The following is a 12,838-nucleotide window of genomic DNA, read 5'->3' as shown; positions in this document are numbered from 1 at the left end:
GTTGGGGGGGGACGGGGACACAGCTACAGGGGTGGCTTCTGGAAGCCTGGTAGAAGCTTCCCCCATGTCCAATGGAGCCAATGCCAGCTGGCTCCAAGATGGACCCACTGCTGGCCAAGGCTGAGCCAATCAGTGACGGTGGTACCACCTCTGGGATAGCGTATTTAAGAAGGGGGAAAAAACTGCTGTGCAACAGCAATTGCAGTTGGAGAGAAGAGTGAGAATATGTGAGATCAACAACTCTGCAGACACCAAGGTCAGTGAAGGAGGGGCAGGAAGTGCTCCAGGTGCCGGAGCAGAGATTCCCCTGCAGCCAGTGGTGAAGACCATGGTGAGGCAGGCTGTCCCCTCTGGATTTGGCATCCAGCCAAGGTCAACCCACCATACCCCACAAACGTTTTCATATGAAAGTTGCAACATTTGTACTATCTTTTCATAATGGTTCCTAACTTAATTCTCTTAGGGCACCTGTATTTCCAAGCACATAATTTCTACAATACTGTTAAGCATTTTAGACAGTATTTTTGCTATTAAAATATTTCCCCTCTCAGAAGTCAAGCATTTTGTGTGGACATTTGCAAATATTTGTGAGCATGTTCTACCTACATTCTTGAATCAGAGCAAGAGATGGAGAGAGGAGGGTGAAAAACACATTTGTTCAATGGTCCTAACTAGAACCAAGACTATATTAATATCAATCTTATCCTACTGGAGATACTACTCCAGTCTAAGATCAAAATATACTGTGATCTATATAAAGATTTTTGCAATGCTTCAATTAAGTATACACTTACTAAAAAAACTCAACATCATTCTGGTTATATTGTTCATATAATTCTTTATGAGGAGCTATGTGCTTCTGCCATTAAATTAGGGGATTAAAAAGAAGTTTAAATAAAAAAACCTTCAGTCTCAGCATTCCCCAAAAACATACCACTAGCAACTAAACTTTTGTAGATGTAACAAGCATACAAAACCAAAACAATACATGCTTTCAACTGCAAAAAAAATTCCCAATCATATTAACCTTTTGCTGGATAGAATAAAAGCATTTAAGTTAGCTTACCCAGGGTAGAAGTATTTGTTTCAAATTGCTTTTATGTTTTGCACAGAGCTACCTGAATAGATTACCATAAAATGGGAGTTTACTGCCTTGAATACATTATGTAGCATTCAAAATAAGAGTAATGCAGAAAACTATACCAAAAGCAATGGAAGCCAGACTGCCTATACGCAACTGCTTACAAAGAACTATATGAACATGTCAAAGCTACAGATACACAGACCATGTTCTGTGACCCGAGTGTGACAGACCCATCCCACTGCAGCAAATAACCCTAGTGCTTCTTGCCAGAAAACAGCCACAACTCTTACACATCTTCCCTACAAGCTATTGTAATACAAATTCAGCAATTAAAACTTTGTCATTCTTGTATGTGAGGCTGAGAGAAGATATTAGTACACTGTAGAGTAACTGAAACAGTAAGTGCACTCAAAATATTTCTTTCCCTTTATCTCCTTCAACAGATCTGGACAGTCACCTACCCAAATCACTCCACCACTGCCAATTCACACCATAGGAGTCTCAATTTGTTTCTGAACTTGGACCACAGAATCCACCAATCAGGACACAAAACTGAGTTTATATAATCATCCACATGGACTTGTGAAAAAAAATTAAGAAGTGTTTTCAAGATGATGGGTATAAGAGTCCTTGTGAAGTGTATTGGGTCTGGCTGAGATGGAGCTAATTCTCCCCACAGCAGCCCTCACAGTGCTGTGCTTTGTATTGGTAGCCAGAAAGGTGGTGATAACACACCAGTGTTTTGGCTACTGCTGAGCAGTGCTCCCACAGCATCAAGGCTGTCCCTCCAACCTTTCCCCCTCACCAGTAGGCTGGGGGTGGCAAGACCTTGGGAGGAGACATAGCCAGGACAACTGACCCAAACTGACCAAAGGGATATTCCACACCATACCATATCTGCTCAACAATGAAAGCTAGAAAAAAGGATACCCACATAGCCTGCTGATGGGAAGTAGAAAATAACACCTTTTATTTTCCCTTGCTTCTGCATGACTTTTGCTATTGCTTTATTAAACTGCCTTTATCTTGACCCATGAGGGTTTTTTCATCTTATTCCCCCCCACCCCCATCCTGCTGAGGAGGGGAGTGACAGAGCAGATGGGTAGGCACATGGCATCCAGACAAGGTCAACCCACCATACCAAAACAGTTTCACATCTACACATTAATTTTGTTTTAATTAGAATTAAACATAGGAGACACAGAAGTGGTAATGTAACCTTATCACAGCAACCACCACTCTACAATTATTCATTTTTGTCCTCTGCCAAATCTCAAAGTAATACAGAGAAAGCAGTGTGCCAAAACACAAAAAAGGTATATCATATCATCCTTCTATTGATATTGAAAATAATATAGCAAGAAACCTAAAACTCTGTCACAAGACCTAAAACTGTCACAAGCAGGAATTACATAGGCAATGGGAACCATCAATATACAAGCAGGAACCCCAAAGTCCAAGGAGGGAGCTGTTAGTGATAGAAAGTTTAGAAATAACTAGATTAATAGAATATGAAAAATTTAGAATAATTAAAACTCTCATTGTATGTACAAAGAGGAACTTCACAATACGACTCTGCAAATTAGGCCCGGTCCTGGGGCCCTTTGTACTGATAAGGTGGACCTGGGATGCTCTGTGTGCTGATAAGAAGACACTGGTATGTGAACATCTGTGCCTTGAGATAGGAAAACTGGATCTGTCCTGTTTTATGGTTTGGAAGAAACTCGAGACACGACTGAGTCTGCGCAAAGAGTGAAGGTGAAAAGTTCAGAGTGAGGGAGACTACTAAGCCTTCATCCTCAAAGACCCCCAGGACCCCCACCAGGAGACAGTGTGCAAGCGCAAATGGGAGGAAACTTATGTTAATGACTTCTTGGTAGACTGATTATCCTAACCCAACCTATTATCTGGCATCTATTGAATATGTATGAATGTATACTTTAAATCACACGTGCACAAAGATATCGGGGCAGCAGGTGCTTTTGGAATTATCCACCCTGATACCTGCGGGTGAATTAAACATACCTGCTTTATAAGCTATCCTGAGTTATAGAGTTTAATTCCGCACATCATTAGCACTGATGCAGATGAGCTCAAAGATAGGGAGCCTTCTGACAAAAACGTGTTAACAGTGAAAAGAAACAAATTGTTGCAGAGATAAGACTCAAGGATACTAGAAATATGAGTAAAAGAAGGGTAAAGGTAATTGTGGTAGTGGGAGATCGTGACCTCCTACTCAAATGTCTGCCCGCATCTGCCCCCCCCCCCCCTTCCCCCCCCCAGGAGGTGGATTCCCTGCTTGGGAGCATGTGTAGTGAATTAAAAAGGAGCTGTACCTGTAAATCGAAGCAGGAAAGAAACTGACCAATAATTAGTTTGGGGGCACAGACTTTGGGCAGAACTAACCAACTGAACTGTATAAATGTGCACTGTGAGTTGAACTAGATGTGCAAGTTAGGAGGAGCAATCCCCCTTGCACCCAGTGCTGCCATAAACATACCTGTTTCATAACCTTCTATGGGTTGTGAAGTTTATTTCTGCAAGTCACTATGCCAGCTAAGAACAAAACATACGCATTGTTAGCAAGCTCGAGTCCAAAACAGCTCCCTTTCTGTTACTGGTATAAATGGAGTTTTAATGTAGTTATCAGGTTAACAAAATGTACCTAAATCAATAAACAGTTATGTGCAGGACCTCAACTAGATGACTTGCTCTTAAAGCACTGCTGTTCTGGTGAGTCTGAAGCACATTCTCTGAAAGATAATCTGTGCTGCCTGCACCATCACAAATACTCCCACAACCCTCGTAGGGAAATACAACTCTTAGCAAAAGATGAGGCTTTAAAAAAGCTGCAATTATTTTAATTGGACCTTCCAGCTGCCTTTCATTTAGCTTAACATGAGGTTTTATTGAAAGTCTGCAGTCTTTCCATTGTAGCCCTATGTTTGGGTTAATACCTAGGTTATAGTAATAGCTTCATTGTGCTAGTCTGGTTACTTTGTATAAATAATGCATGCCTTACTAACGACTATGCCCTTGAAGAACTAGAAGACTGATAAGAAGGGAACATCTCACCCCATAAGTTGCCAACAGCCCATTAATTGCAACAAAGACAAGTAGTCAGCAGAATGAGACAGAAACTAGGGGAAAGGGAAAGGCAGCAGGGGGAGATCACAACCTCCAACTCAATTAAAGATGGAAAGACTTGCCCCCCAACCCCTGCAAGGAGCATGTGTACTAATCTACATGGCAAGCAAGGCTAATTTGAATATAACTAACCAATGAGTGTGAATTTAGGTGGGCTTTGCTAATCCTTTAACAAGACAAATAATACACTGTAGTTTGTGTGGTGTGCTAGCTTTGTGGATTTACCACCTAGCACCCATCTCTGTGAAGACATGAAATAAATATCTTGGCTCTGCATGTAGAATTGGTTTATTGCACACCAGGTACCGGACCGTGCTTGTGGGACCAACAGCAGCCATTGGCAAGAGCAGAGACAGTTGCTTACAAGTAGTCGGATCTATTTCTGAGAAGGTTAGTCTGCCTGGTGAGCTTTTGTGGAATATTGCCAGAGTGTATGTCGAGGATACAAAATTTTATTATGTAGTCCTGGCTAGTAGGCTGGAATAATGCAGTAAGTCTAAGATGTATATAGAAGATAACCATAGCCTCATCTTGACAACATTTGTTGGGGCCAGTTCACATAAGGTGCCAAAATACAGAAGATGCACACCACCACCACCACCCTCCAAAAAAAGAAAAAAGTGTCTAATAAGTCTAGGTAGGTTGATAACTAGAATCTTTCTGTCAAGAATCTGGTTCCTGAGGAACGTTTTATTTAGCATTCTTTTTTCAGAAAGGATTCACCATACAGACACAAAACTAAGTTTTGTGATTCCTAAAACTTCTAAGACAAAGAACAGCAAGAGAATCACCATTAAAATAACTGTTTCTGCCACTTCCAGAACACACTGTGACATTTAGCAAACTCTAAAATCTCCATACGAGTAGGATTGTTTAACAGATCTCAGCTACCTTTTTCCAAAGCACTGCTGGTATCAGCTTCCTACAGTGCCATGACCAGCACAGCTAGAAACTGAAGGATGCCAGGGTTGATGACTATACTGCTACTTTTCTGGCTTGCTTGGGAATAAAAAAAAAAATTGGGTTGCTGTCCCTTATGGTGGTGGATCTGGAACTTTCCCTCAAGTTTTCCTACTGCTTTCCCACCTACAGTCAAATTTTTTTATGACAAAAATATTAACGTAAGTATTGTATTAAATCAAGTTTATATCTGGCTAGCAACTCCCTTCATACACACCCCATTTAGGAACTGCTGCTCTATAACGTAATGACTGAAACAGCTTTCTTGGCTCTTAAGAGGAGAAGAATACCTTCCTTTTCCCTTGTCTTGCAGTCTTCCACAGTAGGTTAAACTTTCTGTTCAATTTCAGATTTAAGTGGCATCTTTACAGATAGGCAGTGGACTGCTGAACATGCTGAGTCCTCCAGATAACATGTCCAAGTTTGTAGCTACCTCTAGCAAGTCTCAAATTAAGTAGTACCTTCCATTAGTGCTTCAATCACTGACCTTTCCACTATATCCCAGGTAACTAGAAAAAGAATGTAGTAACCGTAGGGTTATATGAACAATTGCACACATTACATGAAAGATGATTATCCAAAGGACTGTAAAAGGGGTCTGGAACATTCCTCTGTCCTCCATTCTTTCCTCCTACTGACAAATAAGATGTTAAACAAGTTCAAAAGAAAGACATCAATTTAACTCCACTGGCAATTGCAATATATTTCCCGTGACCATTAACCATCTTCTTGTTACTAAATCAAAAATTTAAGATTTTTCTCTTTGATAAAAAATTAACTACCCAGGCATAAATGCTACAAGTGCTCAGTGTTGAGCTAGACCCCAAAAGTTAAGGGTTGGGGAGAATGAGTAGGAAAATAAGCATTTTACACAGCTTTAGAAGAAAGATCTTTTGCTCTGACACTTCTTCCTCTATTTTAAGTTTTTCCCATACCAAACTTAATTTCTAAGTCAAACTAACACTACAGCTTACTCCTAGCTTTTTCATTATCACATACTATTTTTTTTTTAATTAAAAAATATACTCTGCCTAATTAACACCAAGAACCAATTCCAACTCAAACCCCTGATGGGCAGGCCACTGTATGAAAAAACACCCATATTACATTTGAGTTATAAACTAATTTCAGAACAGCTATGAACAACCAGGACTTCTCAGAACTAATTTGCACTACTGAATGCACAAAATCATCCCTTAAAGACAATATCTGAAAAAGGACAAGTATTTTTGTGGCTGCAAAGCCAAGTATGAAAACAATCAACTTGGATTTTACTCCACCTACCGCACTTATGAAAATCATGCTGCATTTGAAAAGAAGTTATGAATTAAAAAAAAGAAGAAAATGTTGTCATTGTACTCTGTTTCTAGTCCTCTGTTACTGTTGTTCCTTTTTTCAACAGCTCCACAACATTAAAGATCAGGGTCTGCCTAGCTATATAAAGTTTTGTTTAGCTATTGCAAAAAAGAGTTAGTACTGCTATCAAACACTTCAGACTTTAAAAGAACATATCCTTTAGCCCATGCTTAAATCACAGTAATATTATATTATAATCCAAGTGACAGAAACACTGAAAATAGACTCCAGTTTAAGTCTCTGACTCCTCCCCAAAAGAGACAAGACTATCTACAACATAAAAAAAAATTATCTACTTCACATTTTAAGGGAAAAAAAACCACCAGAAAGATAGATAACTAAAAAAAAAAAAACAACAAAAAAAAAAAAAACCAGAAAAAGTGAATGCAGTTCATATTCCAATCAAAAAAACCCTTGGAGTAGGAGGAAGGCATGTCCTGGCTTCAGCTAGGATAGAGTTAATTTTCTTCTCAGTAGCTGGCAGAGTGCTGTGTTCTGGATTTAGTATGTGAATAATGTTGATAGCAACAACTGAAACAGTAGTGCTTACCCTCAGTCAAGGAGTTTTCAAGTTTCCCATGCTCTACCAATGAGCAGGTATAGAGGATGGAGACAGTGGATTGTTTGATAACCTGCAGCTGTGATCCTGCAGCAAAAAAGTAAACAACTTTGAGGGAGTGTGAGAAGAAACACAGAGGAAACAGAAACAAAGGAGGAATGTGATCTCACCTCTAGAAGACAAGGAGACAGAGCGAACAGCAGAGAGTAGCCTATAGCGAACAGCATCTGGGCATGTGGACAATAGTTTGACCAATAACAAAGCTTTTAGCAGCACGTGTACAGAGTATAAACTTCTAAAAGATGTAATTAACTAACAATAAACATCTTTGCTTCACCATCCTTGCAAAGTCTGTGCCTCAATCGCCACAAATGGTGACCCCGATGTGCTGGTCAATAAGCTGTGGGCCATAAAAGCAGTTGGTGGCGACACCCAGCTGGAGCTGTTCGGTCCAGACCTCGTCACCTCTACAGGTGAGCAGCTGGGGACGTTATGGGTTCACATATGTCAAGTGAAGAAAAATCGATATGCAGTATGATAATGAAAATACTGGAGAGGAGAGGGGTGAAGTATGACAAAGCAGCTATGAAACTTTTGCTTGCCTGGCTGCACAAGCAGGGACACGCTGCAGATGCCACAACAGCATTTCGCACTCAGCTTTGGGAAGAAGCAGGAAAGATGCTTTTTGATGCAGCATCAAAGGCAGATTCTACGGCAACCTCTTCTTTGACAATGTGGGGCTTAAGTGGGAGGCTCACGGAGCCCCAAACTGATGGTGTAGCTCGACTAAACTAGAATCTGCAAAATCTTTGTGGACCCATCACCTACAAAAAAAGGTAAGCAGTCGGGAACGATGGGAGGGGAGTTATCCCAAGATGAACAGCGCAACCTGGACGTATTGCGACAGCTGCTTGCAGCTCAGCAACAAGCTGTGACAGGTCCACAGCTAGTGACTCTGTTAGAATGGATCTGTAACAAAGTACCAGACTTTCCACCTGATGACAATTTGCAAATTCCTGCCCAGCAAGCGGCAGACAATTGTATGATACTGCCACAGAGGGGGACTCTATGGCGGGAATGCATTTAGCAACTTGGTGGCAAATTCTGGCTACTCTTCGCCAAGTGTCGACTAATTCTACTAACAGTGCTAAACCAGAGTGGCAGCCTGTGCAATACGAGGCTGTTAAAGAGTTAAGCAAAGCAATGCAGGAAGGGGGGAATTCATAGTACATTTGCTATGTCCCTTCTTGAAGGGATGGCAGAGCCTTATACACTCACACTGCATGATTGCATGTTATTACTTTGTATGGTACTAACTCTGATACAGTATATGATGTGGTTATCTGATTTTTGTGAGCTATGTGTAGTGGCCTTGATTGAAAACCTTAATCAGGGAATTGCTGCTAACTATGAGCAGTCAGCTGGGGAAAATAATTGTGCCGATTCCGTGACTCGGACAAGGTATCCCAGGGACAAATATTTGCAATATTTGCAAATGAAGGAGATGGCTATTAAGGCAGTCCAGATACCACACTGGAGTCTGGGCGAGCCTCTAGTGAGTCATTTCACCACAGTCTTGCAGGGTCCTAGAGAGTCACATACTAACTTTATTGATCGGCTTCAGAATATTTTGCAACAACAAGTGGAGCATGAGGAAGCTCAGGGGTTGCTTTTAAAACAACTAGCTATGATAACGCTAATAAAGATTGCAAGTGGGCATTGCAGCTCTTTTGCAATCGCAACCTCAACATGTGTTAAATATTTATAACACAGAACTCACAGCAGACTGTAACTCTCAGGTTGAGTTCTGGAATGCAGCATAACACATTTTTGCTTCTCTCATCTCTTCTGTAAGAATAGTACACGCCCTTAACTTGCTTAGTAAATTAGGCTGCTAGCTTGCTAAACAAAGTAATACTACAAATGCTACTTTTTTCAAGCTTATTAGGAGATATCAATTCTTACCGTCATATGTTGCTACAGAACTGAGTTGCTATTTATTTTTATTGTTAGCACAGGGACATGGGTGTGAAGACTTTGATGGGATGTATTGCATGAATCTGAGTGGCCACTCTGAATCAATCCACAAAAGCATACAAAACTTAAAAGCCTTAAACAAAGATCTGCAGCAGAGCCAGGGGTGGGATACCTTTGGTCTCTTCTCACGGCTGGGAAACTTTGGGCTATGGCTCAAAAGTATTACAGGATTTATTATAATTATCTTCAACCACCTTATTGATGTTTGCCTTGTCTCCCATGCCTTTTTTCCTGTATTCAGTGTTTAGTTGATTGTAACATAAATCAGGTCACGGTCACCCAGCTACACACCACCTTTGCCTCATCACAATTCACAGGCAAAGAAGAGGAGGATAGAGAATGTCTGAAGATAGATGTATGAGAAGAGGATGAAGAATGTCTGATCAGACAGGAGATGAGAGAACAGCTGGGTATTGTGAAGGAAAGGAATATAAACATGGTTATCTAGTGTTTAATAGGTGCCTGCATGCTTGTAGTGATATATAGCTATGTAACTGCATGAATGGTTTCTGCCCTGAGCCTGGTGGTACATACAGCTGGAATTTGTATCCAGGCTCAGAGATATAAATATGAGCTTCTCTGTACAATAAGGTGTCTCTGGTTACTTCACAAAAAAAAACCCAAACAAAAAATGAGAAACAAACCCAACCAAGTCACAAAGCAACCAGAACATTTTGAGAAACTTTTATAGTTAACTTCTGCATTTAATTCCAGTAACAATCTAAATGTGTCCATTCAGCGGTTTGTTTAGTTCTAAGTTTTCATTGTATGCTTTCAGGTTCTCTGAAAAGCAGCAATAACAGTTGAACAATTATTTAAAGTAAAACTTTGTTCTACACAATTTCCACTTCCATGATTCAGAACAGAGGCACAGTGGAACATTCGTCCAAGTGCAAGATTTCAAGAGCTTTTAAGTAGGTTTTATCTTTTTCTTTTGGGATAGGAAATGTTTTGTAACAGCTTATATACAGAATATACAAGTCAAAAAGTTTCTCATGCTCATTTATTTGATTAACAGTTTCTGTTAAGATATTTTCATAACATTTCCATACCTTATTGCATGTTCTTATAAGTAATCATAAACCTATGTGTTGACCCCTCTGTATGAAATATGCTGATAACAGAAGTTTTACATTTTATGAACTGTAGAGGAATGAAGGCGGTGGGTTGATTAGCATTGATAATATGCAGCTGTGGCCTTGCCTCAGAGGCAGTGGGTTGATTGACATGGATGATGTGCAGCTGTAGCTCATTCCTGCTAAGTAGTTCAATAGCCCTGAGGAGTGTGGGAGAAGGGGTTGGATGGAGGAGCAGCAGCAGTGTGGTCTGACCTCTGGAGGAAGGAGAAACAGCACAGACAGTAGAATCTGACTGACAGTAAAAGCCTTGTTGCAGCACAAACTAGTAGGCTGCAACAATGAACCTGATTGAAATGTACAAATGTACACATAAAATAAGGCTAAAATTGGTAATTAAGTGATAGGAAAAAAAGGAATGAACAGTCCATAACTTAAAAACAATTTTTTGTAATTGAAAAACAAAAAGGGGGAATTATAGAGGACAGACAGCGGGTTGTTTGACATTGATAATGTGCAGCTCTCATCCTGCAGCAAAAAAGTAAATAATGTTGAGGAGTGCAAGAAGAAACAGAGGGAACAGAAACAAAGGAAGAATGTGATCTCACCTCTAGAAGATAAGGAAACAGTGTGAACAGCAGAGTAGCCTATAGCGAACAGCAGCTGGGCGCGTGGACAGTAGAGTTTGACCAATAATAAAACTTTTAGCAGTGCATGTACAGAGTATGAACTTATAAAAGCTGTAACTAACAAACAATAAACATCTTTGCTTCACCATCCTTGCAAAGTCTGCCTCAATCGCCACAAGCAGGTGCACAAGAAGCCAGGAGAGAGCAGAGCTAGGACAGCTGACCCGATCTAGCCAAAGGGATATTCCATACCACAGAAAGTCATGCTCAGTACATAAACTCAGGGAAGTTGGCCAGGGCCTGCCAATAGGTGCTCAAGGACTGGCTGAGTGGTGAGCAATTGTATTGAGTATCACTTGTTTTTCCCCCTTGGAAATGAGGAGAGAGAGGATTTTCCCCGTTACAATTACTGTTGTTATTATTTTTATTATTTGTACCTTATTTTAATTATTAAGCTTATCTCAACCCATGAGTTTTACCTTTTTCCCATTCTCTTCCCCATCCCACTGGGGGGTGGGCAGTGAGCAAGCAGCTGCGTGATACTTAGTTGCAGGCTGGGGTTAAACCACAAGTGTCCTTTCTGACCCCCAACACAGGGCACAAAGGGTTGAGATAACAGATCTGACCAGAGCGTCTTAAAACAAATTTGTTCTAAGCATTTACTATATTATTTTAGTAGTCACTGTCACAATGTTATTTGCTACATGTGATCTCAGGGTTGCGTTATGGAATGCTTGCAGTATATATTCCCTATTACACTGTTTATCATCCTTGTGTTGTACTTACTGGCTTATAGTACTTATACTTAATAGACTTGCTGGTCAAGAAACTAATCTGGTATGTGTACTCAGCACTGTCATCACCTCTGCACTTTGGGAGCCATTTAGTGGGAACTATTAATAATTACACCTTTTGCCTTTTCTCCTCAGAGAGTCAACCTATAGGGGAGACACCTTCCTTCTCCAGGCTAATCACAGAAGCATTTACGAATTTTGAAACTTTTGAATATCCTTAGTATGTTGAGACAAACCTATTGCTGGCCCTGGTCCTATTGCTAAGAATGCTGAATGTAGTTCAGATCTTGTTTAGGATTAAGCAACTATGTGCAGCTATTCCAACCCCCACAATGGGTGATGCAACTGAACCTGAGGACCAACCTGCGCCAGTATCAGTTGCCCCTATACTCAAGAAGAAACGGACACAAAACCCAGCTCCTTTAGCAAAGGAAGACGAAGCAGGGTCATCACAAGAACCAGAGGAAGAGGCAGAACAAGAGGCAACCACTCAATCCCTATCCCTGAATGAGCTGCAGGATATGCAAAATTATTTCAGCTGTCACCCAGGTGAGCACATTGTCACCTGGTTGCTCCAACGCTAGGATAATTGGGCTAGTAGCCTGGAATCAGAGGGAAGCCAAGCAGCTGGGATCACTTTCTAGGGAAGGGGGCATTGACAGGGCAATTGGAAGAGGGACACAAGTCCTCACCTCTAGAGGTGACTCCTGTCAAGTGTGAAGGAAAGGTAATATCCTCCTTGAGGGGATACATGTCACCCAGGCAAGTGGGCCACCATGGAGAGAGGTATCCAGTACCCGAGGGAATTAGCCATGAAAGAGATTATTATGACCAGGATGATCCACAGTTACCCACAGATCCTGATGAAGTACAATGCACATGACCCATGTGGTGGAAATTTGTACAGAGCGCATCATTGTCACATGCCAACTTGTTGGCAGTAGTGAGCTGGAGAGACAAAGCACCACCAACAGTGGATGAAGTGGTTCTCCAACTCCAGGAATATGAAGACAAACTCTCTCTTTCCCTCACCTTGGCTGTGGAGAAACTGGTCCAGTGACTCGATAAAGATAGATCCTACTCCCCACCTGCATAGACCCACAGCTCAGCTATTAACAGTAAGCACTCTTCTACTCAAGAGGGAGGATATAGGGGTACACACCACAGGGTACCCTGTGGGTTTACCTGCAGGACCA

The 12,838-nt window shown here is 41.0% G+C and overlaps 1 protein-coding gene across 16 annotated transcripts in view; it reads right to left on the bottom strand.

The window, feature by feature from the left end:
* Positions 1-12,838, bottom strand: part of LOC129783186 (erbin-like) — a 121,408-nt gene that overhangs the window by 93,046 nt on the left and 15,524 nt on the right. For 13 of the 16 annotated variants that reach the window (XM_055793056.1, XM_055793055.1, XM_055793043.1 and 10 more), the window contains exon 2: positions 7,098-7,193. The exons of the other annotated variants lie outside the window; for them this stretch is intronic. The gene's annotated coding sequence lies outside the window, so the exon portion shown is untranslated. The remainder of the gene's footprint in view (positions 1-7,097; positions 7,194-12,838) is intronic. 16 annotated transcript variants of the gene reach the window in all.

Source organism: Falco peregrinus, chromosome W (genome assembly GCF_023634155.1).
Source record: "Falco peregrinus isolate bFalPer1 chromosome W, bFalPer1.pri, whole genome shotgun sequence".
Taxonomy (NCBI): domain Eukaryota; kingdom Metazoa; phylum Chordata; class Aves; order Falconiformes; family Falconidae; genus Falco; species Falco peregrinus.
This window is presented reverse-complemented; position numbering and strand designations above follow the sequence as displayed.